We start from the raw sequence: 24,765 nt of genomic DNA, 5'->3' as shown, positions 1-24,765 counted from the left end.
TAGGTAATTTACTCTTAGTACTTCTACCTTCTTATCCCGAGTGTTCACCCATTCATGACCAATTCTTACATTTTACTGATCAGCCAGTTTTATACATGTTTTATCCCTTAGTCTACACAAGTAACCGTTCTATGGGTTCAAAACAAATAGGGCTTTCTTTTGGTGGTACGAGAATACATTAGATTTGGAATATACACTTGTTTTATTTCATGGGCCTTATATGGATAAATAATAAGGACATTAAACTTTTCCATCATTCTTCCCATATTATCTTTCACCCAATTATTCACACTAAAATGTAGCCATCTAATTCTGCCAAGTACAGCAACACCAGATAATAGTAATTTATCATACATGCCAACTCTCCCGGAGAGTCCGGGAGACTCCCGAAATTCGGGTCAGTCTCCCGGGCTCCTGCAATTTCTCCCGCATCCCGGAATTCACAGAGAATCGAGTAATTTGACACGATTCTCTGTGAATCACGCCATTTTGGAGGGCGGGAGGGGGCGGGGCAAGGCCAATCGCGTCATTTTGGTCCCGCCCCATTGTCCTAGGGCTGGATGAGGAAAAAGCCGGATGTTTTGCAGATGAGTGGAGCTATGGTGCGGCTGTTCTCACACATCTAGCAGTTGGATGCACTCTCAGTCAATGAAGTTTTCACAGGGGGCGGTTCCAAAATAACGCAATTGGGCCCCACCCCGCCCCCTCCCGCCCTCTAGTCACGCCCCCTCTCCCGGAAACAAGTTTCCAGGAGTAGGCAAGTATGTAATTTATACAAAGGTCTGACATTGTGATAGGGACATGATACACTCACTGTTCTGCCAGGTGGGAGGAGTAGAATTAGTATCTACATATAACAGTCTCCCTTAGTATATATAATACTTACCCTACATGCAATGCTGTAACCCTCCCAGGGAGAGCTCACACGGATATGCTTTGATTTATTATTACGGCCCATTGTGGTTTCTATCAGAATGAATAGGTACAAGTAATAATTTATATTTTGCTGCTTTCCAGATGAATGTATTAAAGTGCAGCTTATCTCCTTTCCCATCAGAAACTCCCAAAAATCAGGCTACCCGACATGGGTGTGGAGGGGCAGCTCATGATGCTGGCCCCGCTGCGAAACTACAAGCCTGGCCCTATAACACGGAACATGATTCCGGATCTCATGTAAGTGCCGTATGATAGTGGATACAAAAAAAAAGTGCACATTTGTAAATAATTGGGGGTAGGGCCAGGACAGTGAAGTCAAATGATGGGGGCTGGGGGTCAGTGTGGGCATTTTTGCTGTGGTTTATTACAAACCCACAGAATGCAAAAGTGTCATAAAAAATGTATAACACGATCTCATCACTCTTGGAGGGGGGTTACAAAAGGAATGAGAAGCTTTTATATTTATATCTGTCTTCTGTTTACAATTATTTGTTTATTCTAGATGTATGTTTTTATGCTGACTGCACACAGTGAGGGAAGAGTCTGATTATTATCTGAGTCTAATACCAGCTTGTGTGTGCAGCGCTTTTACACTGTAATAAATGGTCTCTTACTGTTTACTCACTAAACCACAACCCACAAATAACACTTTTCCTGGGAGAGTAAGGATCCCTGGCATGCAGAAAGGGTGTGGCCTTCCAGAGTAGGGGTGTGGCCTTGCAGAGTAGGGGTGTGGCCGTGCAGAATAGGGGTGTGGTCACAATCACATTAAAGTGGCATGAGCCCGAGACAGTTTTTATATTATGCAATGTTGGAAGATATGGCTTTAGCAGGAAGAGGTAACAATCAGTGCTGAGCCTGTAACATTACACGTCCTGTGCTAGTTATTGCTGTACTCACTGACCGTATAGTCATTTGAATTCTATGTATGACTGTATATAACATAAAACCTATTTACCCCATATGCAGGGTGCCCAGGGAGAGAGTGTCCGCCAAGGTGCCCCCATTTGAAAATGAGGATAATTGGTTGGCATACATGAGAAAGGAAAAGGCGACCATCATGGTAAGAATCTATTCTCAAATGATTGCAGAAAGACTTGACACCGAGTCCCTGTGATAATGAGGTGAAAAAATGATTATACTGTAGCATTATATTATACACTAAGGGACAAGTGGTCATTACACATTCCTAATAGATGTTTTAGTAAAGCAATAAGAAGAGGTAGGAAGGTCTTTAAGTTACTCCCAAAAGACAACATACACATTAGCTACTCCTATGCAGGAAAACAGACTTCTGCACATGTAAGTTACATGGACCAAGGTTGTCAATGATTTGATCACAGCAAAAAATAACAACCATTACTCTCTTCTAATTCTCCTGGATCTCTCTGCTGCATTTGACACTGTTGACCACTCTCTCCTCATACAAACGCTACAATCCCTAGGTCTTGAAGGCACTGTCCTATCCTGGTTCTCATCCTACCTATCTAATCGCTCTTTCAGTGTTAATTTCTCTGGATCCACCTCTGCTCCGTTTCCTTTATCAGTTGGAGACCACATGGCTCAGTCCTAGGTCCTCTGCTATTCTCTATCTACACCACTTCTCTTGGAAAACTAATAAGCCCCTTTGGATTTCAGTATCATCTCTATGCGTATGATACACAAATTTATCTATCCTCTCCTGATCTGTCACCATCTGTGTTGTCTCGCGTTACTGACTGTCTTTCTGCCATTTCATCTTGGATGTCTTCTCGCCAACTCAAACTCAATCTTTCAAAAACTGAATTAATAATATTCCCACCCAAAAACAGAAGCTTCCTGCCTGACATTTCTATTTCTGTTGATAACATGACCATAAATCCCACCCGCAAGCTCGTTGCCTAGGTGTAATCCTTGATTCACAACTGTTGTTTATTCCCCACATCAACTCTATATCTAAATCATGTTACATACACCTAAAGAACATTTCCAGAATACACACATATCTGACACAAGACACGGCAAAAACATTAATTCATGCACTCATCATCTCCCGCATCGACTATTGCAATTCCCTCCTTACTGGTCTTCCCAAAGTCAGACTTGAACCCCTACAATCTATTTTGCACGCAGCGGCTAGATTGATTTTCCTTACTAACCGTTATTCCTCTGCTGAGCCACTCTGTCTTCTACTAACATACAAGGCCATCAACAAAATTGCACCAACATACATCTCCTCACTTATTTCAAAATATCTCCCTACTCGACACCTCCGTTTTGCACAAGATCTACGTCTCTCCTCCACTCTCATCACATCCTCCCATTCTCGGTTACAGGATTTTTTCCGGGCTGCACCCACTTTGTGGAATTCCCTCCCATGCACAGTAAGGCTTTCCTCTAGTCTTCAAACCTTCAAGCGTTCACTGAAAACCCACCTCTTCAGACAAGGTTATGATATTCCTCAACCACCATCTTAATTTCCCTAGAATACCCTATTACCATCCTCTACACTGCTTACACAAGACAACAACCCTCTGACAAACATTGCAACACACACAGCCCACTCAATACTTTTATAATATGCTTTAAAATGCCAGATGCATCTGGTAGTCTCAGTACAGGGTTCTTTTATCCAGCATGACGCATTTAGTAGTTGTGAGTTTAGAATACTGTCATGTGTGTGTCTAAAGAACTGATACTACCTCTAATATTCCAGGAAGCTCTTCAAGTCAAACATGACTATGACCACATTGACAGAGCCTATATAATGAGGGAGCGGGAGAAAATTATAAAAGAGGTGAAACTTCAAGACATGAAAATAAAGCAACAGCACAAGCAATTCTCCCAAGATGCTAAAAATCTCCGGGCTGATATTGCAAGGTTTTTAAGGTATGGACAATAGGATCTTTTCTAAGCCAGATGACAGCAGGTGTGACAGAGCAGTAGCACATGCAGGAGGGGTTTTCTGGGTCTCCAGAACCCCCTTCCCCCTCAGCTAACTAAGTGCCCACCATAGCTGCACTGTACTATACAGCAACCGCGGCGCTGTCAAAGAAGCGTCCGCGGCGGTGCTGTATTGTATACAGCCCCGCCGCGGACGCTTCTTTGACAGCGCCACGGCTGCTGTATAGTACAGTGCTGCCGAAACGGAGCCCCCCCCTCTGACAATCCTGCGTGCGCCACTGCAGAGTATTGATGTTTGGTTGCAGGTCATCTAATTGTCCTCTGTCTTATTTTTCCATGCCAGCGTCCAGCGAGAAAAAGAGGAAAACCAGAAATTATCAAAAATCCAGGCAGTGAAGCAGGAGCGAAAATCAAAACGCCCATTAGGGCACCCAAAACTGGAGGAGCTACGGTGAGAATAATGGAAAGAATAGGGCACAATTAAATAATTATTTAAACTTTTCCACAGACTACAGAAGAACATTGCCCCAGTGGTCAGATAGCTCGGAGAACATGTCAGAAGTCTTGTTTAGCTTCACTAAGAATATACACTGAGCAAAGTTCCCGCAGCACATAAAACACTGTGATATATAACCAATCTCCCACCTTGTTCTGCTATGTCTAAGTCAATGTATTTGCTCTCTTGCAGGGTGACCGGACTTCCATTTAAATTACATGCAAAATTTTAACGCCCAAGAAGACCAAAATACCCGACAATTAAATATCTTGTACTAACTGGCATGTGTGTCTTTTCCTTTTACATCACCCATCTATTAGGTTATTGTTATTGTCATTATGAATATTTAGTTTTTATTAAGTAATCCATTTATTTAGGTAGAAAGCAAACCAGAGTCTCACATCTGGTTACCCTACATTATCCACACGGAGGTGATCAGACCTTTAAATCAGTTTAATGGATGAGTACATTATAGGAAATTGGCACTAAGGGGAAGGAATCAGACGGGCCGGGAATAAACATGAACCCTAAGTGGAGTCTGAGGGGCGTATTCAATTGTTCGGCATGACCGCCGAAAAACGAGCACTCGTAAAATATTACCGTTAATACGGTAATTACTCGCTGAATTACATCTCGCAGCTCCCTGAAATCCAGCGAGTAAATTACCGTATTAACGTTAATATTTTTCGAGCGCTCATTTTCCGGGGATCTCACTAACAATTGAATACCCCCCTAATAGGTACATGGAGAAATGCCTCTCTTATGAATATGTAACCTTATTTGGCACACAGTACACTTATATATATTTACCAACTTCCCAAAGGGGAATTATCACAAAAGATACAAGAACACTAATGTTTAAAAACGGGCAATCCGCAATATGTGAAAAGTGGAAGAAAAATCAACAACTTTGAAATAAATCCCTGTTCAAACAGGAAACCAATTTCAGAGAGTAATCAAAGCGCTGTGGGAGGAGTTACTGGAAGAAACGAGCAATGTTCTCTCTTGGAAAATATATTTACACAATGTAGAAATGCATGAACCTAATTACATAAAGCAATAACCATTAAAGTTGTGTCTGCTATCATTTTTGGCCCCTTAATTATAACTATTCTCCTAAAATTAACCAATTATTATGTTTGCGTTTGGCCACAGAATCGGGTGCGTGGCAGATGCCCATTCAGAGTAGAATGCCAGCCGGCTATTCCCATTAGTTCCACCACAATCACCACATCGTGGTGCAGCAAGCCCTGTACATACCTATATAAATGGATGTCAATGCACAGGAATAGATGTATGATGTCCGTAATCTCAGCAGGGCCATCTTAACAACATTATGGGCCCCCGGGCAAAACAGTGCACCGGGGCCCCTATATATATATATATATAAAAAAAAAAAAAAGTGATTATATATATGGGCCCGTCATAATATACAAAAAACAAAGGGAAAGCCGCGCTTCCTAAAAAAGGGAGATGGATCCTGGTCCGGCGGTGTGCAGCCCGCAGCGTATCGAAGGTCCTATTCCTGCAGAGAGGGCCCGACAGAGGCAGCGAAAAAAATAAATTGTGTAAAAAAAAAAAAGAAGACAATACTTACCTTGCGGGCAGCTGGCGATCCGGCTCCCTCCCTGGTCTCCTCCTCCGTCGCGCTCCGCAATGGATGTCGGGTGGGCGTGATGACATCACGCCCGACATGCGCAGCAAGGAGGAGGAGACCAGGGAGGGAGCCGGATCGCCAGCTGCCCGCAAGGTAAGAATTGTCTTCTTTTTTTTTTTCCAGGATTTTTTTTTTTTTTAACTTTTTAGTCTGGCGGCTGGCCTGGTATCTGCAGTGAAGAAGCCCACAACAGCTACTCGATGGGCGGGACCCCCGAATACTACCCCTAGGGAAGTTCCTAAGCCAATGAAAAGCCAGCCTAGCTGTGACTGGCGTGCCCTGTGCCGGCAGTGGGAGTGATCATTTCGTGAGACCCGGGAGCTCGGGGTGGTTTCCTGAGGGGCTGCGGCTGCTGCATCTCACAGCGAGATGGTTTGTTTCCCTGCTGGTCTCAGTTCTGAGATCAGAGCTGCTCTCCATGCTGCCCCTGGGGTTTTTGGCTGACAGCGCTGCCTTGGACGGACGAGCCCCCCTGGCCCGCAGGGCCCCCAGGCACCTGCCCATTGTGCCCAATGCAAGAGACGGCCCTGAATCTCAGAGCTGTTCTCTATTGCAGGATGTCCTAGAGGACTCCCAGGGGCGGAAAAGGGAGTGGCTATCATATCACTACAGTTGTGTTTGGCAGTTGCAGCCGTATAACTGGCATTCTGCAAAGCAACAGTGAACCAGTGACTGGACTCAGGGCCGGACTGGGACTAAAAATCAGCCCTGGCATTTGAAGCATACAGGCCCACCTCTGTTGATGAGCAGGAAAAAAAACGTGTGCCGCTGCGCAGCAGCGCCGCCAAGGGCGTGGCCACATTATGTTGAGGACGTGGTCAACTTGGGGCATTGATACATACATTATAATAAAAAATTACCTTTATCAGGCCCTCCCCATCCACATCACGCCACCCCCACCCCAGAAACACATTACAACACCCCAGCCCACTGTACTTATCTATGCTTCTGATGCTGCTGACATCTGTCAGGGTGGGAACTTCCTGTAGAGTGAGCAGGGAAGCTCTTAGTCTCACAAGATTAATAAATCTCATGCTTATAGCTCCTCAGTTTGCTCTGCCGGGAACTGGGAGTAACTATCAGATTCCTCCTGCTAACCAGAGCTGGATTAAGGCTCGGGGAGGGGCCTTAGACACTTAAGACAAGGGGCTCCTATGATGTAATATGGTTATTAGACACATTTTCAACAAATACACAGACAATACTGTGAGCACTACTGTTAGGCGCACACAGTTCTGCCTTCACAAGCAGTACAGTGTGAAGCAGGACATACCTCCCAACTGTCCTTGCAATCAGACCAAATCCTGACTAAGCGGGACAGTCACCCACCAAATTCAGAACAGTTGGCAGACTGTCCTCCTCTCTCCTACCTGTCTTGTCATTGTCACCACTTGTGGCTGCTGGTGTCTTTAGATCAGTTGCTGCTTGTCTGGATCCTGGAATGTTGGGGGCCCTATTTGGAAAAAAAAATGGGTACATGAAATTTAGAAAACTCCAAAAAGCACCGCTGTTAAATTAATATAGCACACACGGTTTAAAATTAGGCCTCATTCCAGCCCCAACATTAAAATAATAGTATTCCCATTTAATAAATAAACCAATTTCCCTCCCTACATACAGCCCCAGCAAAAAATTAAATGATGTAGATGATGGGTGTATTAGTAATACTTGTAGAGATGTACCAGTTCTCCTTGTAATGTGATCTGTTATCCTGGAGCCTCTCTGTAGATGATGGATGTATCAGTAGTACTTGTAGGGATGTACCAGTTCTCCTTGTAGTGTGATCTGTTATCCTGGAGGTCCTATGTAGATGATGGGTGTATTAGTAGTACTTGTAGGGATGTACCAGTTCTCCTTGTAATGTGATCTGTTATCCTGGAGGTCCTCTGTAGATGATGGGTGTATAAGTAGTACTTGTAGGGATGTACCAGGTCTCCTTGTAGTGTGATCTGTTATCCTGGAGGTCCTCTGTAGATGATGGGTGTATCGGTAGTACTTGTAGGGATGTACCAGGTCTCCTTGTAGTGTGATCTGTTATCCTGGAGGTCCTCTGTAGATGATGGATGTATCAGTAGTACTTGTAGAGATGTACCAGGTCTCCTTGTAGTGTGATCTGTTATCCTGGAGCCTCTCTGTAGATGATGGGTGTATCAGTAGCACTTGTAGGGATGTACCAGTTCTCCTTGTAGTGTGATCTGTTATCCTGGAGGTCCTCTGTAGATGATGGGTGTATTAGTAATACTTGTAGAGATGTACCAGTTCTCCTTGTAATGTGATCTGTTATCCTGGAGGTCCTCTGTAGATGATGGGTGTATTAGTAGTACTTGTAGGGATGTACCAGTTCTCCTTGTAATTTGATCTGTTATCCTGGAGGTCCTCTGTAGATGATGGGTGTATCAGTAGTACTTGTATGGATGTACCAGGTCTCCTTGTAGTGTGATCTGTTATCCTGGAGGTCCTCTGTAGATGATGTGTGTATCAGTAGTACTTGTAGGGATGTACCAGGTCTCCTTGTAGTGTGATCTGTTATCCTGGAGGTCCTCTGTAGATGATGTGTGTATCGGTAGTACTTGTAGGGATGTACCAGGTCTCCTTGTAGTGTGATCTGTTATCCTGGAGGTCCTCTGTAGATGATGGGTGTATCAGTAGTACTTGTAGGGATGTACCAGGTCTCCTTGTAGTGTGATCTGTTAACCTGGAGCCTCTCTGTAGATGATGGGTGTATCAGTAGTACTTGTAGGGATGTACCAGTTCTCCTTGTAATGTGATCTGTTAACCTGGAGCCTCTCTGTAGATGATGGGTGTATCAGTAGTACTTGTAGAGATGTACCCGGTCTCCTTGTAATGTGATCTGTTATCCTGTAGGTCCTCTGTAGATGATGGGTGTATTAGTAGTACTTGTAGGGATGTACCAGGTCTCCTTGTAGTATGATCTGTTATCCTGGAGGTCCTCTGTAGATGATGGGTGTATCAGTAGTACTTGTAGGGATGTACCAGTTCTCCTTGTAATGTGATCTGTTATCCTGGAGGTCCTCTGTAGATGATGGGTGTATCAGTAGTACTTGTAGAGATGTACCAGGTCTCCTTGTAGTGTGATCTGTTATCCTGGAGCCTCTCTGTAGATGATGGGTGTATCAGTAGTACTTGTAGGGATGTACCAGGTCTCCTTGTAGTGTGATCTGTTATCCTGGAGGTCCTCTGTAGATGATGGGTGTATCAGTAGTACTTGTAGGGATGTACCAGTTCTCCTTGTAATGTGATCTGTTATCCTGGAGGTCCTCTGTAGATGATGGGTGTATCAGTAGTACTTGTAGAGATGTACCAGGTCTCCTTGTAGTGTGATCTGTTATCCTGGAGCCTCTCTGTAGATGATGGGTGTATCAGTAGTACTTGTAGGGATGTACCAGGTCTCCTTGTAGTGTGATCTGTTATCCTGGAGGTCCTCTGTAGATGATGGGTGTATCAGTAGTACTTGTAGGGATGTACCAGTTCTCCTTGTAATGTGATCTGTTATCCTGGAGGTCCTCTGTAGATGATGGGTGTATCAGTAGTACTTGTAGAGATGTACCAGGTCTCCTTGTAGTGTGATCTGTTATCCTGGAGCCTCTCTGTAGATGATGGGTGTATCAGTAGTACTTGTAGGGATGTACCAGGTCTCCTTGTAGTATGATCTGTTATCCTGGAGGTCCTCTGTAGATGATGGGTGTATCAGTAGTACTTGTAGGGATGTACCAGGTCTCCTTGTAGTGTGATCTGTTATCCTGGAGGTCCTCTGTAAATGATGGGTGTATCGGTAGTACTTGTAGGGATGTACCAGGTCTCCTTGTAGTGTGATCTGTTATCCTGGAGGTCCTCTGTAGATAATGGGTGTATCAGTAGTTGTCCTGTGGTTCTTTTGGTCTTTAGTAGGTTATTTGTCTTTATCCGGATATCATTTAAAAATTGGTATAGCTATTCCCACTTTTGAACACAAGATGGTGCAAGAGATTTAATATGTTATTTTTAGCGTACCAAACTATTTCTACAATGTACATGCAATTCAACTTTATATGCTTATTATCATACCTTCCAATTGTCCTGATTTTAGGGCTCTGGTCCATTTTCCCGATTGGGACAGCTTTGTCTTAAAGGTTAGAAGGTTGGGAGTTATGTTCTGTTCACTGATGCTGTGCATAAATGATAGCCACATGCACTTACCACTGTGTGAGCCAGTAATGGATTTTTGGAGGACAAGGGGGTAAGGGATTGCCCACATCCCCAACATGTTCATGCCTCCATAGTGACGAGGTCATTCCCCCTCCGTCCTCATTCCCATTGGGAGGTATTTATAAGTTTCCAATGTGGCCACTAACAAGGGTGGCAAAATTGGACTAAAATGTTATTTTGGGCCATGGACCTGTCATAGATGTCAAAATTTTAAGATAATTTCCAGGAACACTTTGCTGTTGGTCAGTTGCATCTAAGCATATCATGCATGACTGTGTCTGGATGGACTTCGGTGCACTACAATCTGCATATTAAAGAAACTTCTATATAAATATTAACTTTTTGTGGGGCAGCACAGTGGCTTAGTGGTTAGCACTTCTGCCTCATAGCACTGGGGTCATGAGTTTGATCCCCAACCATGGCCTTATCTATGTAGAGTTTGTATGTTCTCCCTGTGTTTGCGTGGGTTTCCTCTGGGTGCTCCCTTTCCTCCCACACTCCAAAAAACGTACTAGTAGCTTAATCGTCCGCTATCAATATTGACCTTAGTCTCTCTCTCTCTGTCTGTATATGTATGTGTGTTAGGGAATTTAGACTGTAAGTTCCAATGGGGCAGGGACTGATGTGAGTTTTCTGTACAGCTCTGCAGAATTAGTGGCGCTATATAAATAGCTGATGATGATGATAATGATGATTGCAGCACAGAGCAGAGAATAAGAAGTGATAGTGAGAACTGAGTCTAATATACAGAGTATGAGGAATTGTACTACACCAGCCTGTCCGACATCTTTGCATTATGGACTTTATTTGATATTCAGCTAGACTTCAGACAGATTCCTGTGTCAGTGACTTTGGCAACAGTGTATTAGGCATGGTCTGTAATTCATCTATAGATCCTGTGGGGTTTATCACACAATTATCAAGTTAGATAAATTACCATTGAGTCAATTCATAAAAATAAATAAGGCAGTCTTTATAGAACTGCAGGTTCTTGTCTGACATTAAAATCTGTGTTTGAATTTGTCCCGACTGAGTTCCTATACGTCAGTGTTTCCTAAACCCAGTCCTCATGTACCACTAACAGGGCATGTTTTCCATATCTCCTTGCTGGAGCACAGGTGTAGTCATTACTGACTGACACATTGTGAAAGATCCACAGGTGGTATAATTATATCACTGGTCACCTGGAGAACCTGCACTGTTAGGGGTCCTGACAACTGGGTTTGGGAAACACTGCTGTACTTCATAAGGTTAATCTGAGAGTTGAACTTTTCACCAGGGAACCCTCAAATCTGTCCCCCATCTGCTTCTTGGAAAAGAGCAAAGTAGTAGCAATTATACTTTTTATCCAATTGAAAACTACAACTCAAACCACTTTAGAATAAGTTATTCAAGATTGTGTCCAAATTTGGATGAAGTGTATCGTACTCCTGAATGACAAATTTATATCTGTTGTTCCCAAAAAATATTTTGCAATTTGTAGCGCCACACCACTCGTTCAATTCATCTTCGAGCGCAAAGAGCCCTTACTACAGTCTAGATGGGGATGAAGAGAGGACTGGGTGTATGCACGTAGTAAATGTACAGTAAGCCACGCAGTAGCATCCAATTCAAGCTTTGGGCATCTCTAAAGTACGTGATTTTCAGTCGTATCATTTGCACCAGTTACAGGTCTGGTGTAAGTGCCGATTACTAGTGATGGCGGCTGTGTATTTAAGCTAGAACATGTGTCTGCAATCAGGGGATAAATGTATCAAGCTGAGAGATTTCCGGCGGGTTTGAAAAACCAATTAGATTCTAGCTGTCATTTATTTAGTATATTCTATAAAATGATAGCTAGAATGTGATTGGTTGCTATAGGCAACATCTCCACTTTTCAAACCCGCCAGAAAACTCTCAGCTTGATACATTTACCCCCAGGAGTTTGTAAGTTTGCAAGTCACGAGTGTGCAGAGTGTGGTTTGAGACAGGTAAAGGCAGATAGGGGACGTTTCCTGACAAAATAGAGGTGATATATTGTTTGACTATTTGATTATATAATAATTCCTAAAAGCCTTCCAGTCTCATGCCTAAACTCCCACCGGTCGGCTACCTCTCTTTCTCATCCCTTCTTCCCTTCTCCCCCTTCCTCGTCTCCGTCTCATCCATGTTTCTGTCTGTCTTCCCCTCCCTTTAGATTGTACGCTCCTTTGAGCAGGGCTCTCCTACCTCCTGTTTTCATCACTTTTAACTGCGCTCTCCAGCTACTCAGCTCACCTCCTCTCAGTCCCTCTGCCCTCTGTCTCCTCTCGCTTCTCTCCGCTCCCCTCAGTAACTCTCAACCTGTCATCCATGCCCACCCTCTTGGGCCATAGTTACCTGCCTGTACTCACTTTTCCCCTCCCTCTCTTTCTTGCTGTGACTGAGCCCCCAGAGTTATAGTGCTTACTGTTACTTGTACTGTGCTGTTTCACCTTGTACTGTGCCATTGTTTTTCCTTGTACGGCGCTAAGGATACTTTGTGGCGTCCTATAAATAAAAATTAATAATAATAATAATAAAAGATATTAAATTAAGGAGATGGCAGAAGCAGCTATCCCTGACAAAGCCCCTATAACCCCACATAACACAAATAGCCCCCACATTACATTAATTACCCCTACTAGCTCTCACATTACATTAATACACCCCACCAATCCTCACATTACAATAACAACCCACTATGTTAATACCTCTACACATTACATTAATATCCCACCACCACATCTGATATACCGAGCTTGAATGATGAACAGTCTCTGCAAACAGAGGAAGCCATCCCTCGCCCTATATGTATAATGGAAGGAAGAACTGGCCCATAAGGGGAGAGGAGGAAAGGATGGTAGTGGAAGGACAGGGGAGTGGTGAGCCAGCCTGACAATAATGGGGGAGTAATAGATCATCCCCCTGGCTGATTAGGAGCTAAACAAATCAGGGAAGGGTACTGATCCCTACTGTAAGCAACAAGACATTTAGGGGCTCATTTAGAAGTAGGGGCAAAGCAAAAAAAAACTTGCTCCTGGACAAACCTTGTTGCAATAACCATTGGAAAGACGGCCCAGTTAAAATATCATCGGGAACTGATCACAGACTATAAACATGTTTTTTAGCACGCCTGGGAGAAATTTTTGACAGGTGGAAGCACAATCATTCTCCACCAATGTTACAGAATACAGAACCCTTAGCCCTATGAATAGCATATGCACTTTTCCAAATGTTAATGTAACTAATCTACTTTACAAGGCTGAAAGCTGAGAATGAAGTGTTTATGGTATGGAGCCTTGGGGTTCTGTTAAAGGGGTTTTCCAGTTAAACACTGTATTCATCACAGCTTCTACTGCAATCTGCATGATAAACGAATTAATAATTCTACAGATGTGTCCATGCAGGTCAGCTGTCTAACTCATATAGTGTAATGTGCTATATACGTAACACCAAATCCATGTGCTTGGTTTAACTATAATGTACCGTGAAATATATTGTCCGATGTTGAGCATCACTGTTCACCTTAACAAATCACCTACAGGCAGGAATCATAGGTCTGCAGACCCATCAAATCTGTTACCTTGCAGCCCCGTAGTAGGACCCTGAATGATATACACTGGATCTCATTTACAAAGTGCATCAGATGGGACCGTACATTGCATTGGTGTTTAATCAGTGCGCCTCGATGTTCCGTTCGCATTTCAAGGTGCTGTCCCCTCTCAAGAGACGCCTCCACAAACAGAAACGCACCTGGGTTTGTGGGGAGGTAGAACAATCAAGTGTAAATGTAACATCAAGCTTCAGCCTCTAACCACTTCATCGCCAGCCTCTTATCAGATAAATTCCCAAACAATGCATTTTGGTGGATATCTGGGCACATCACAGCAGATCGAGTCTCGTGATGTCACCAAAGATTATTCTGCACTGCGTCTCGCCCGGTTTGCCCGTCAAAAATATGAGTAAACCATGGCCTAGTGGTTAGCACTTCTGCCTCACAGCACTAGGGTCATGAGTTTGATTCCCGACCATGGCCTTATCTGTGTGGAGTTTGTATGTTCTCCCTGTGTTTGTATGGGTTTCCCCCCACACTCCAAAAACAAACTGATAGGTTAATTGGCTGCTATCAAAAATTGACCCTAGTCTCTGTCTGTGTGTGTCTATATTAGGGAATTTAGACTGTAAGCTCCAATGGGGCAGGGACTGATGTGAATGAGTTTTCTGTACAGCGATGCGGAATTAGTGGCGCTATATAAATAAATGATGATGAAACCAGTCAATGACCACTGGCTTGTTGGACAGGTAAATGTAAATAAAACCCTGTGACCACTATGGAGTGGCCATGAGGGGGTGATAAAGACGGAACATTTTCTATCTAATAGAGATTTCTTTTAACATGCTAATTTTGCAAGCAGCGCCCATATTTTATACAGTAAGAAAACTCAGCACGTTTCCAAAGCGTTGTACAGCACTGTGGAATGTGTTCACCGCATATAAACAAGACAGTAATAATTACATAACCACAGAGATGATTATTAACATCACTCTTTGATCTGCTCATATAACTATCACCAGTCGTGTATAATTTATGTCTATATATAGCTTTAATAAGAACATAATTGTTATTTATTTTGTCCAGAAACAAGTTTGTAGAAGAGTATTAACCGTTTCTGTTTTATTGGTGAAATAAATAAAACTCTCTATAGGGGATCTGGGTCTAAACGGTGCTTTCTGTGTGAACTTTGTATGTTCTCCATGTGTTTGGTTTGTATTATTGTATTTAACTTTTTACTGTTATGTGATTGATGTCTCTGAGAACTAACTGACGTCCCAATTTATCAATTAGCTAGATCCATTTGCATGTTTTTATTGATAGGTATATACGTTGTAATTCATTTTAGAACTAAATTGAAATGACTGTTATATTATACTGGTCACTCATGAGAGATTGAATTATTTCATTCTTATTATAATTATTTATATATACAATTGGTGGGTTAGCGCTGTACTTCCCCTTTTATTTATCTAATTAGATTGTACGCTCCATTGGGTCAGAGACAAATGTAAAAGAATAAAACACTCTGATTTTACAACACTATAAACAGATTAGCGCTATATAAAGAAAGAAATAATAAGAAATAATATTGACAGTAATAACAATGTCCTCCTAGTATTTGTGTGGGTTTCTTCTGGGTGCTCAGATTTGCTACCAAAATCCAAAAACATACTGATAGGTTAATTTTCTGCTGACAAAATTAACCCTAGTGTGTGTGTGTGTGTGTTAGGGAATTTAAACAGTAAGCTCCAATGGGGCACGGTCTGAATGTACAGCGCTACTTAATTGATGGCGCTATATAAATAAGCAATGATAAAAATTATAACAATGAGGCTGAAGCAGTTATCAGTAGACTTTCTCTGGGAACCTCAGTAATACCGCTTTCATACAGCCGCCCCGGCAATATCCCGGGTTTTTCAAGCCGGGTTTTTGCCGGGGCTCGGAGCGTCCCAGCTCAGAAACACCATTCATACTGCACCTCGGACCCGGGAATTTCCCGGGTTGACCCCATTCATACTGCACAAGTCTGTGCCCTGGCAATTTGTGGGAGTCATCACCAGAGCAGTTTTCATTGGCTGAAAAATGGTGATACACAATATAATAATACAATAATACAATAATGAATAAAGGATACCTCCAATTGGCTTATATATTTAGTCTTACTAGTCTAGGAGGGCTTTCTGAAAGGCATAGAGACTGGGAAACATATATTTAAGGGAAGGTTGTAGGAGCTTTTAAAGCTAGGCATTGCATATTTCAATGATTACCCCAAAAGACAAGACTACTAGATGGAAGATTAATGGCCTCTTTTTGGCAAGCATAAAATGAATGAGAAATGCCTAATTCCAAATTGAAACTCCACACAGATAAGGCTAAATCAAACCCCATGCCCGCAGTGTCGTGGACCCCTGGAGTGGCTCCCACCGATGACATCATCCTCCAGAGACAGGCAGACAGCCAATCAGCTTGTTTTCTGTGCAACCTCGGGTTGCACCATTTATTGTGCAGGCAACCCGGGTCTGACCCGGGAATTACCCCTCGATAAATCCCGGGTTGAAGACCCGGGTTTTTTAGACTTGTACCATTCATACTGCACCAAGACCCGGGTCGTTTGAGCTCGCCCCGGCAAAAACCCGGGATTTTGGTGCAGTATGAATGGGGTATAACTCCTCTTTTATTGTCCTTTCAGGAAGCAGAGCTATATTATCATAATTTATTATTATTATTTATTATAGATCTGTGGCCCATGGGAATTTAATAAGGCAATGAATGCTGTCTAGTGATAGTTATCATTGAAAAGGAAATACTGTTCCCTCACATGGGAACATTCTAAAGACAAAGGGTTGATGCAGAAGATTCTAAACTTTAGTGCTACCATGTGATCACCGGCAGTACTTTGAAAAGAGGATCAGGCTTCAGTGTATAAAGGGTGGCATATTAATGTATTATTGGGCATTGCGATGTCAAGACAATTGCTCAATGTTGTTGCCAATTGCAGTTTGTATGACCAGCATTGCTTGTTTAAGATCTCTCTAGTCATATATACCAATTGTAAAGCGCTACGGAATTTGCTGGCGCTATATAAATAAATGTTGATGGTGATGATTTTGAAACAAGAGTTTATGGCTTTGTATGTTAGAAGAGGTATTTTATATGGGTTTCATTAAAATACAAGCAACAATATGTATGGAAGCCTGACTGAAGTGGGTTTAATAGATTGCCATGACCCTTGTAGAACATGCCTTTATAACTTCTGGCGCCTTATGACCGTTCCCCTATTGGGTCTGTCTGTAAAGTGACATCTTTGATAGATCTTGAAATAGTCTGTTTTGATGGATCTTGGCCTTGATGAGATCCTACAGGTAAAAACAAGCAGTTGATCTGTTTTCCTAATTTCTTTTGCTCTGGAAAGATCTACAGAAATTACTCTGCCTAGATCCGAGGTATGTAACTCCTTATTACTGGTTGGTTGCGGACAAAATTAAGCAAAATTGATTCCTGATTGATTGATTGATATGAACAGTAGAAATTACCTTAGTTAAAAAAAGTAGGATTAGTACCACTCTGTCCACATATATAGTCAGGATAGGTTCTTTACACCATAAGGCATGGAATTCTCCCACTCAACGAGCAGATGTGAGTGAAAGCCATTTGATAGGAACCTCTTGCAGTGGTTCAAAGAGTTCAGCAGTTAGAGCATCTAACATTATTTTAAGTTCCCACAGAGCCACAACACAGGTTTTGTCACCTTATTTATTAAACTGGAGGGTTGCTTGCTGGTTTCGGCTCAACTCTTCTGGATTATGGGATGAATAGGGAGTGGAAACAGCAATATCTAGGACGGCCTCCCTCTTACCATCTAGGAGGGAGAGTTTCCCGGTCTCTTCGGCCAGGAACTCAGATGATGCCCAGAATCACCTCAGTATAAGCACAACCTCTGTTTAAACAGCGTTTCTTGCTCCTCAGGAGATAAACGGGAGGGAACGAGCTGCATCCGTTCTTCAGGAGGAGAAACTGAGATTCTGGAATTGGGGCGCCAACCGAGGTGCGATGCGTCTAGCAGAAGATCTCTCCTGGGTCCTCTCTCTGAAGCGGAGGTCAATCCGGATGCACAAGGAAATGAGAGCGTCAAGATCAGAGGACACTAGTTCATCTTTTATGCGGCCCATGAGGCCCTGCCAAAAGATAGTGCTCAAAGCATCGCTCTTCCAATGCAGTTCCGGCACAAGAGTGCGAAACTGCATAACATATTGACCAACTGGTAAAGAACCTTGACGGAGATTCAAAAGGCTTGTGGCTGCCGAAGAGACTCGTCCTGGCTCATCAAAAATCTTTCGGAACATCTCGATAAAAGAGGCAGAATTTTCAAGGAGAGGATCATTACGCTCCCATAACGGGGAGGCCCAGGCGAGAGCCTGACCACTGAGCAGGGAAACTATGAAGGCAACTTTGGTTTACAAAAATCGCTATTTGATACATTAACCCCTTGGAAATGTTTTTCTTCGGGAGTATAAACAATATCTATATACAGTATGCTATAGTGAATACGCTCTCTGGCATGCATATTTATTTGCTCCTTCTTTCCTTTGTGGCTTGAAAATGTACTACACTATATTGTAATGTTTTGCTTGTGGACTTATATAGAACTGTGATCTTCTGCAGAATCAAGTCTCTCATATGGTTGCAATCTTAAAAGCTGAAGAGGATGAGCTCACTCTGAATTCCACATTTTTTTCAGATAAGCTCTTCTTTGATTCATTTTTGGTGTGCGGCCACTTGTATCAAAATTTTATACTCATTTGATTTATTATATACTACCTTATGTTTGGTGCTCCTTTTTTTGTTTATTTTAGGTAATGCACGCATGAAGAGGTGTTTTGATTTTAAAATGTGACTTTTTTTGCTTAAAGATACAAAAGAACAGACATAAGACGTTACATTTAAGTGCACCGTGAAACATAAATCAGACGTACTTTATAGCACAGCTCAAGACACAAGATATGACATACTACACTATACATGTACACTATACATGTACACTATTAATGCATCACTTTAACAAGACAACTGTCCCAACAAGCAATGGATGTGAGGGGAAGGTAGGTGATCATCATCATCATTTATTTATATAGCGCCACTAATTCCGCAGTGCTGTACAGAGAACTCACTCACATCAGTCCCTGCCCCATTGGAGCTTACAGTCTAAATTCCCTAATATAGACACACACTCACACACATAGACATATACATACAGACAGACAGGTAGAGACTAGGGTCAATTTTTGATAGCAGCCATTTAACCTACCAGTATGTTTTTGGAGTGTGGGAGGAAACCGGAGCACCCAGAGGAAACCCACGCAAACACGGGGAGAACATACAAACTCCACACAGATAAGGCCATGGTCGGGAATCGAACTCATGACCCCAGTGCTGCGAAGCACAAGTGCTAACCACTAGGCCACTGTGCTGCCCACAGGTGATGGAGGTAGGAGGGGTGGCAAGTCCGAAGCTTTATTGATAGACAGACACATATAAGGGGAGGATGTATAAATATGGCAGGACAGTCAACAAAACTTCAGTGTGATGGGGGGAATGGAATAGAGGTATGGGGTAAGAGAGGGGGCGGTGGTAGTCAGCATATCGATGCTGACTACCCAGACAAGACTTACTGTGGACATCTTGACTCCGAACGCCCCCTTCCCGAAGAGTATTGATGACAACTGTTCTGCAAAGCGGCTTGAACCAATCCCGATGAAGGAAGTAGCCGGCGCCACTTCATGACGTCACTGACAAAGGTGACGGTATTATCGCTGCTGTTAAGGGGGTAGTGTAAGTATGCGCCCATGTACAATGTAGAAGGCTTTGTAAACTACACTGTATATGGGCGCATACTTACATTACCTCCTTAACAGCAGCGATAATACCGTCAGGCTCAAAGCTTTATTGTAAAACAGACATGTAGAGGAAGGAAGGAAAGAAGGAGAACAATTTAGTCCTCTTCTTCTTCCTCAAGACTGTCCATGATGGAATAGTCTTTAGGCAGGTTGTAGAACAGCCTGCGACAGTTTTGGATAGACATCTCCTCCCTTTTCAGAATGAGGTAATTCCTGGGAAGCCATAAAACACAGAATGGTATGAAAGGCAAGTCCTGGGCACACTGTCTCTGAGTTTATGTTCCAGGGCATGTGCATAGGGGCAGTCTCACAAGATTCTACAAAACAACAGCTAGAATCTGATTGGTTGCTATAGGCAACATCTCCACTTTTCAAACCCGCCGGAAACTCGCAGTTTGATAAATTTACCCCCAAGTTTTTGAGTCTATTGGTCAGCCTCTTAGAGGCCACATTCTCCCACAAGTGTTTTGTTGTTGCTGCAGAGAGCCCTGGAACAGACTCCATAAAGTCCTTAGCTCTGATGAGCTTGTGGAGAGTTTTGAGCTTCCATAATTCTGGTTTAACTCGCTCCAGATTGTGCTCCCTCACAAATTGTCCAACATCTAGGTAAAAATATTCTAGATGACATATGACAGATGACATAAATAACATATGTATTGGACGTATCCTACAGTGTATTGTCTGTTAGTGCAGAGCAGACCTAGACCCGTATTCATCAACAGACATACCTTTATGGAACAAACCTATTACTATTACCAATGAGCAATCAGTAATAACAACATAAAATATTGATGATATGATACCAAAATATAAATGCCAATGCAGTTATGTTTCCTGTTTTTTTTTTTGTTCATGTTTATATCGTTTTTCTGGTCAAAACAACCCTGTCCTCACTAACATAATCACATGAGTGGACAGGCCACCGTCTTCCACAGAATCAGCACACTCATCTCCTGCCGCTGCGACCATTCCCATGATCTGATTGGCTACAGGTTGTTCTATCCCCGCCCACTTCAAAACTGAGGACATCACGGATAAACAGATGAAGACCAATTCTCAACAAGGTGCTCAGACACAAGTCAAACATAGATGCGTTTTTAATTGCCAACTGTCACCTAATTTCCAGGTTTTAAAGGGTTTAGTCCTTTTTTGTCCTATTTTTTCAAAAGTCATCTCATGCACAATAGAATCCATCTTTTCCTGCGTGTTAGATGCAGTTCTTATCATCTATTCTCAATAGATTTTATAAGATAATAATTATTGAAGAGGTGTATTAAAAAGGCAAAAAGTACACTATTATCAAATTCAGTGACCTTGAAATGATGGGAATTGTAGTGCTCCAAGGTCTGCTGAAACAATATTGCATATAACCTCCATGGCGTGAGGATCCGCTGCAATACCAACTACATACGACAGGTGGCAGTACACTGTCAACACTGAAAACTGCACATTCTTTTTCACTTACTGCAATAAGCACTTTGCTAAAGGTCAAGTCAATTAAGACAAAGAGACTTCACCTGTATGCAGCCTTTATAAGGCCCTCACTTCTACCAATCTGTGCATGAGCAAAGTTGGAAAATCGTTCCCTGCTGATGCTTCAAGAGTCCTGTTTTGTTTGCCTGTTTATCGACTTCAACTTGTCCCTCATGATTCTATCTTCTCCAACCCTTCGACTTCAGCTTTGTCCCTCAAGACCCATCCTCTCATGACCAAGCTGTCACTCGCCGGGTGATCGGGCAGTGCACCGAACCACGGCAGACTTACCTTCCTCCGGCGGTCCGCTCCGTCCCGGGCGCCGCCATCTTGGATTCGGGTCTGCGCTGCATATAAAACCTCTGGCTGCTTTCCTATTGGCAGGCTATTTTGGGACCAAATATAAAAGGCACCTCCTCTGAACATCCAGTGCCTGTTCCTTTAGTTACCCCTTGGTGCTAGACGTGGCTACTTGCATTCTACTTGTCTACAGAGCTGACGCTCCATCCAAGTACCTGCATATCTTTCTACTTGTCTACAGAGCTGATGCTCCATCCAAGTACCTGCATATCTTTCTACCGTCTACAGAGCTGACGCTCCATCCAAGTACCTGCATATCTTTCTACTTGTCTACAGAGCTGATGCTCCATCCAAGTACCTGCATATCTTTCTACCGTCTACAGAGCTGACGCTCCATCCAAGTACCTGCATATCTTTCTACCTGTCTACAGAGCTGACGCTCCATCCAAGTACCTGCATATCTTTCTACCTGTCTACAGAGCTGACGCTTCATCCAAGTACCTGCATATCTTTCTACTTGTCTACAGAGCTGATGCTCCATCCAAGTACCTGCATATCTTTCTACCGTCTACAGAGCTGACGCTCCATCCAAGTACCTGCATATCTTTCTACTTGTCTACAGAGCTGATGCTCCATCCAAGTACCTGCATATCTTTCTACCGTCTACAGAGCTGACGCTCCATCCAAGTACCTGCATATCTTTCTACCTGTCTACAGAGCTGATGCTCCATCCAAGTACCTGCATATCTTTCTACCTGTCTACAGAGCTGACGCTCCATCCAAGTACCTGCATATCTTTCTACTTGTCTACAGAGCTGACGCTCCATCCAAGTACCTGCATATCTTTCTACCTGTCTACAGAGCTGACGCTCCATCCAAGTACCTGCACACCTTTGTACTAGTCTGCAGAGCTGAAGCTCCATCCATGGTACCTGTGTGCTACTGTTTCTGTCCGCAGAGCTAAACCCTCTACAGTTGTCTTAAAGACTGATTCTCTCCACTCCATTCCTGTGTGGTACTGGCTAGACTGCAGAGCTGACGCTCCATCGGCAGTTCCTGTATTTCATCTATTCTTCACCGCTGCTGACTGTTCTTTATCTCCTGACTTCCCCAAAGGGTCTCGTTCAGTACTCTAAGCAGGGGCCGCGACCTGCGAGTCAGACGCAGCTAAGACCATACTGCTTTGCAGCGGTTCCTGACACAAGCGGCTTGGCCAGTCGTGGTGTGTATCTGATAGCAACTGCTTTTTGGTAGCAGCCAATTGACCTATTAGTATGTTTTTGGCTTGTGGGAGGAAACCGGAGCACCCGGAGGAAACCCACGCAAACACAGGGAGAACATACAAACTCCTCACAGATAAGGTTATGGTCAGGAATTGAACTCATGGCCCCAGTACTGTGAGGTAGAAGTGCTAACCACTGAGCCACCGTGCTGCCTCAGAATGATACACTTAGAAACTGTGTACAAGAAATAGATTTAATAATTAATATCACAATTAAAAATTACTCATCTTCCATAAGTTGTTAGACAAACACTTAATTCCTTGGATTCAGTGCATGAAGATCTCATATACGACAAGCAACTCTCAAGCTGAATCATGTATCAAGGAGTACTTTAATTTGAGGAGATCTGGTACAGTCTTCATAACTCACCAGCAAGGTCTAAAGAAGGTCGGAACAATACCATCCTTATATAAACCTTTTCCTTACATTAAAGTGAATACCTATGCAATAGCGGATCGGGGCTTTCAGTCGTTGGTAAAATAGTTAATGATTTCACATTGGGAGACATTTTCTGTAGTACGTACCCAGCCTTAGTATAACATAAGTCTGCAATCTAAGCAATTACATTCATACATTGTTTATACAACAAACATTACAAAGTATACTTAAGAATAAACAAATACTTATATATCTGTTCTAAAGTCAACATTAGGGTGAGTGGGTAAATAATCATTGTCTAAATTACTTAAACAGACAAGTCTGCGAGGGCAGAGTCCACTGCACTAGTTTTAGGAAAAAACATAGCCATGAAAGTAAGTGAATAATGTGGGAAAAAAACAGCACAAAACTGATAATAAACAGACACACAGATGACAGACTGCATCTTGTTTGTTAATAAAAAATAAAATGAATTACAGGGTCATTACTAAAATACTCTATTATTCTTTCATAATAGAATTCTGTGAAAAGTGCAAACGTCTCCCTGGTAAGTGCAAATGTTTACATTAAGCTCACCAGCAGCCATTCAACCAGCTGTATTGATACATTTTCACACCTTCCAACATTTGCCAAAGCAAAATTAGAAAAAATAAGCCCCATCTGAACTGTGGAAACCACCCCCAGTGCACACAAACCACGCCCCAATTCTGCCCGGACACGCCAACTTTTCGACCAAACATGCCCACATTCTCGTGAAGCTCATCCCATTTTTTTGAAACCCCTTTCAAGGTCTGCTAATAGGGACAAGCACTCTACTAATAACAGAAATACAGTCATTGTAAGACAAAAATGTAATATAATATTAAGCCAAATCTCCACATCACTATATACTGCACATTCAAACTCCTCTTAGACTAGTTTCCGGCGGGTTTGAAAAGTGGAGATGTTGCCTATAGCAACCAATCAGATTCTAGCTGTCATTTATTTAGTACATTCTACAAAATGATAGCTAGAATCTGATTGGTTGCTACAGGCAACATCTCCACTTTTCAAACCCGCTGGAAGACTCGCAGCTTGATACATTTACCAATAACTAACCAGCCTCACCACGACACGCTTCAATTTGTTGCCAAATAAAGCAAAGTAAAATAGTTATATGAATCTATATTCCAACATAATGCTAACGTAGGTGAATAATTAATTTAACTTAAAAGAAAAATGTAATAAAAAGAATTAGGATTACATAGTAAAAATCCGGATACAGGGACACATGGGAGTACGGTAATTGTTTGAATCTAAAACGGGGAAGTGGCTTGGGGCACAGCATTGCATAGAGGAACCAATCCTGATTTCTTCCTTTGTTTACAACTAGATTACACAAATTTCAATGTTAAAAACATAGGAAGTTGCGTGGTGATCCTCAGATGTGTTTATCTGTACTGACAGCTAAGCCTTCTATCCCAGAACACTTTCATGTGTAACTGCTCTCTTACTATAAGCTATACTTTGCAGAAATGACCTCCATTATTTCTAAATATAAGTTATATTACACCCACGCACACAGTTGGCTGGGTGTCTGTCCCATCTTTAAACGCTGACACATTTAATGGTGCAGAAAAAACAATGACGCGGGCGCTAATGTATATCAATTAGTAGAAGTTACTTAAATTCGTGCTCCAACAGAAAAAGCTGAGGTTTAAAAA

General features: G+C 42.6%; 1 protein-coding gene across 2 annotated transcripts in view; it reads right to left on the bottom strand.

Moving 5' to 3' along the window:
* The window catches only part of CCDC27 (coiled-coil domain containing 27), a 63,066-nt gene that overhangs the window by 26,366 nt on the left and 11,935 nt on the right, over window positions 1-24,765 (bottom strand). The window lies entirely within an intron of this gene.

The sequence above is a fragment of the Mixophyes fleayi genome, chromosome 11 (genome assembly GCF_038048845.1).
Source record: "Mixophyes fleayi isolate aMixFle1 chromosome 11, aMixFle1.hap1, whole genome shotgun sequence".
NCBI lineage: Eukaryota > Metazoa > Chordata > Amphibia > Anura > Limnodynastidae > Mixophyes > Mixophyes fleayi.
The sequence above is the reverse complement of the archived record's forward strand: the minus strand, read 5'-3'. Positions and strand labels throughout refer to the sequence as shown.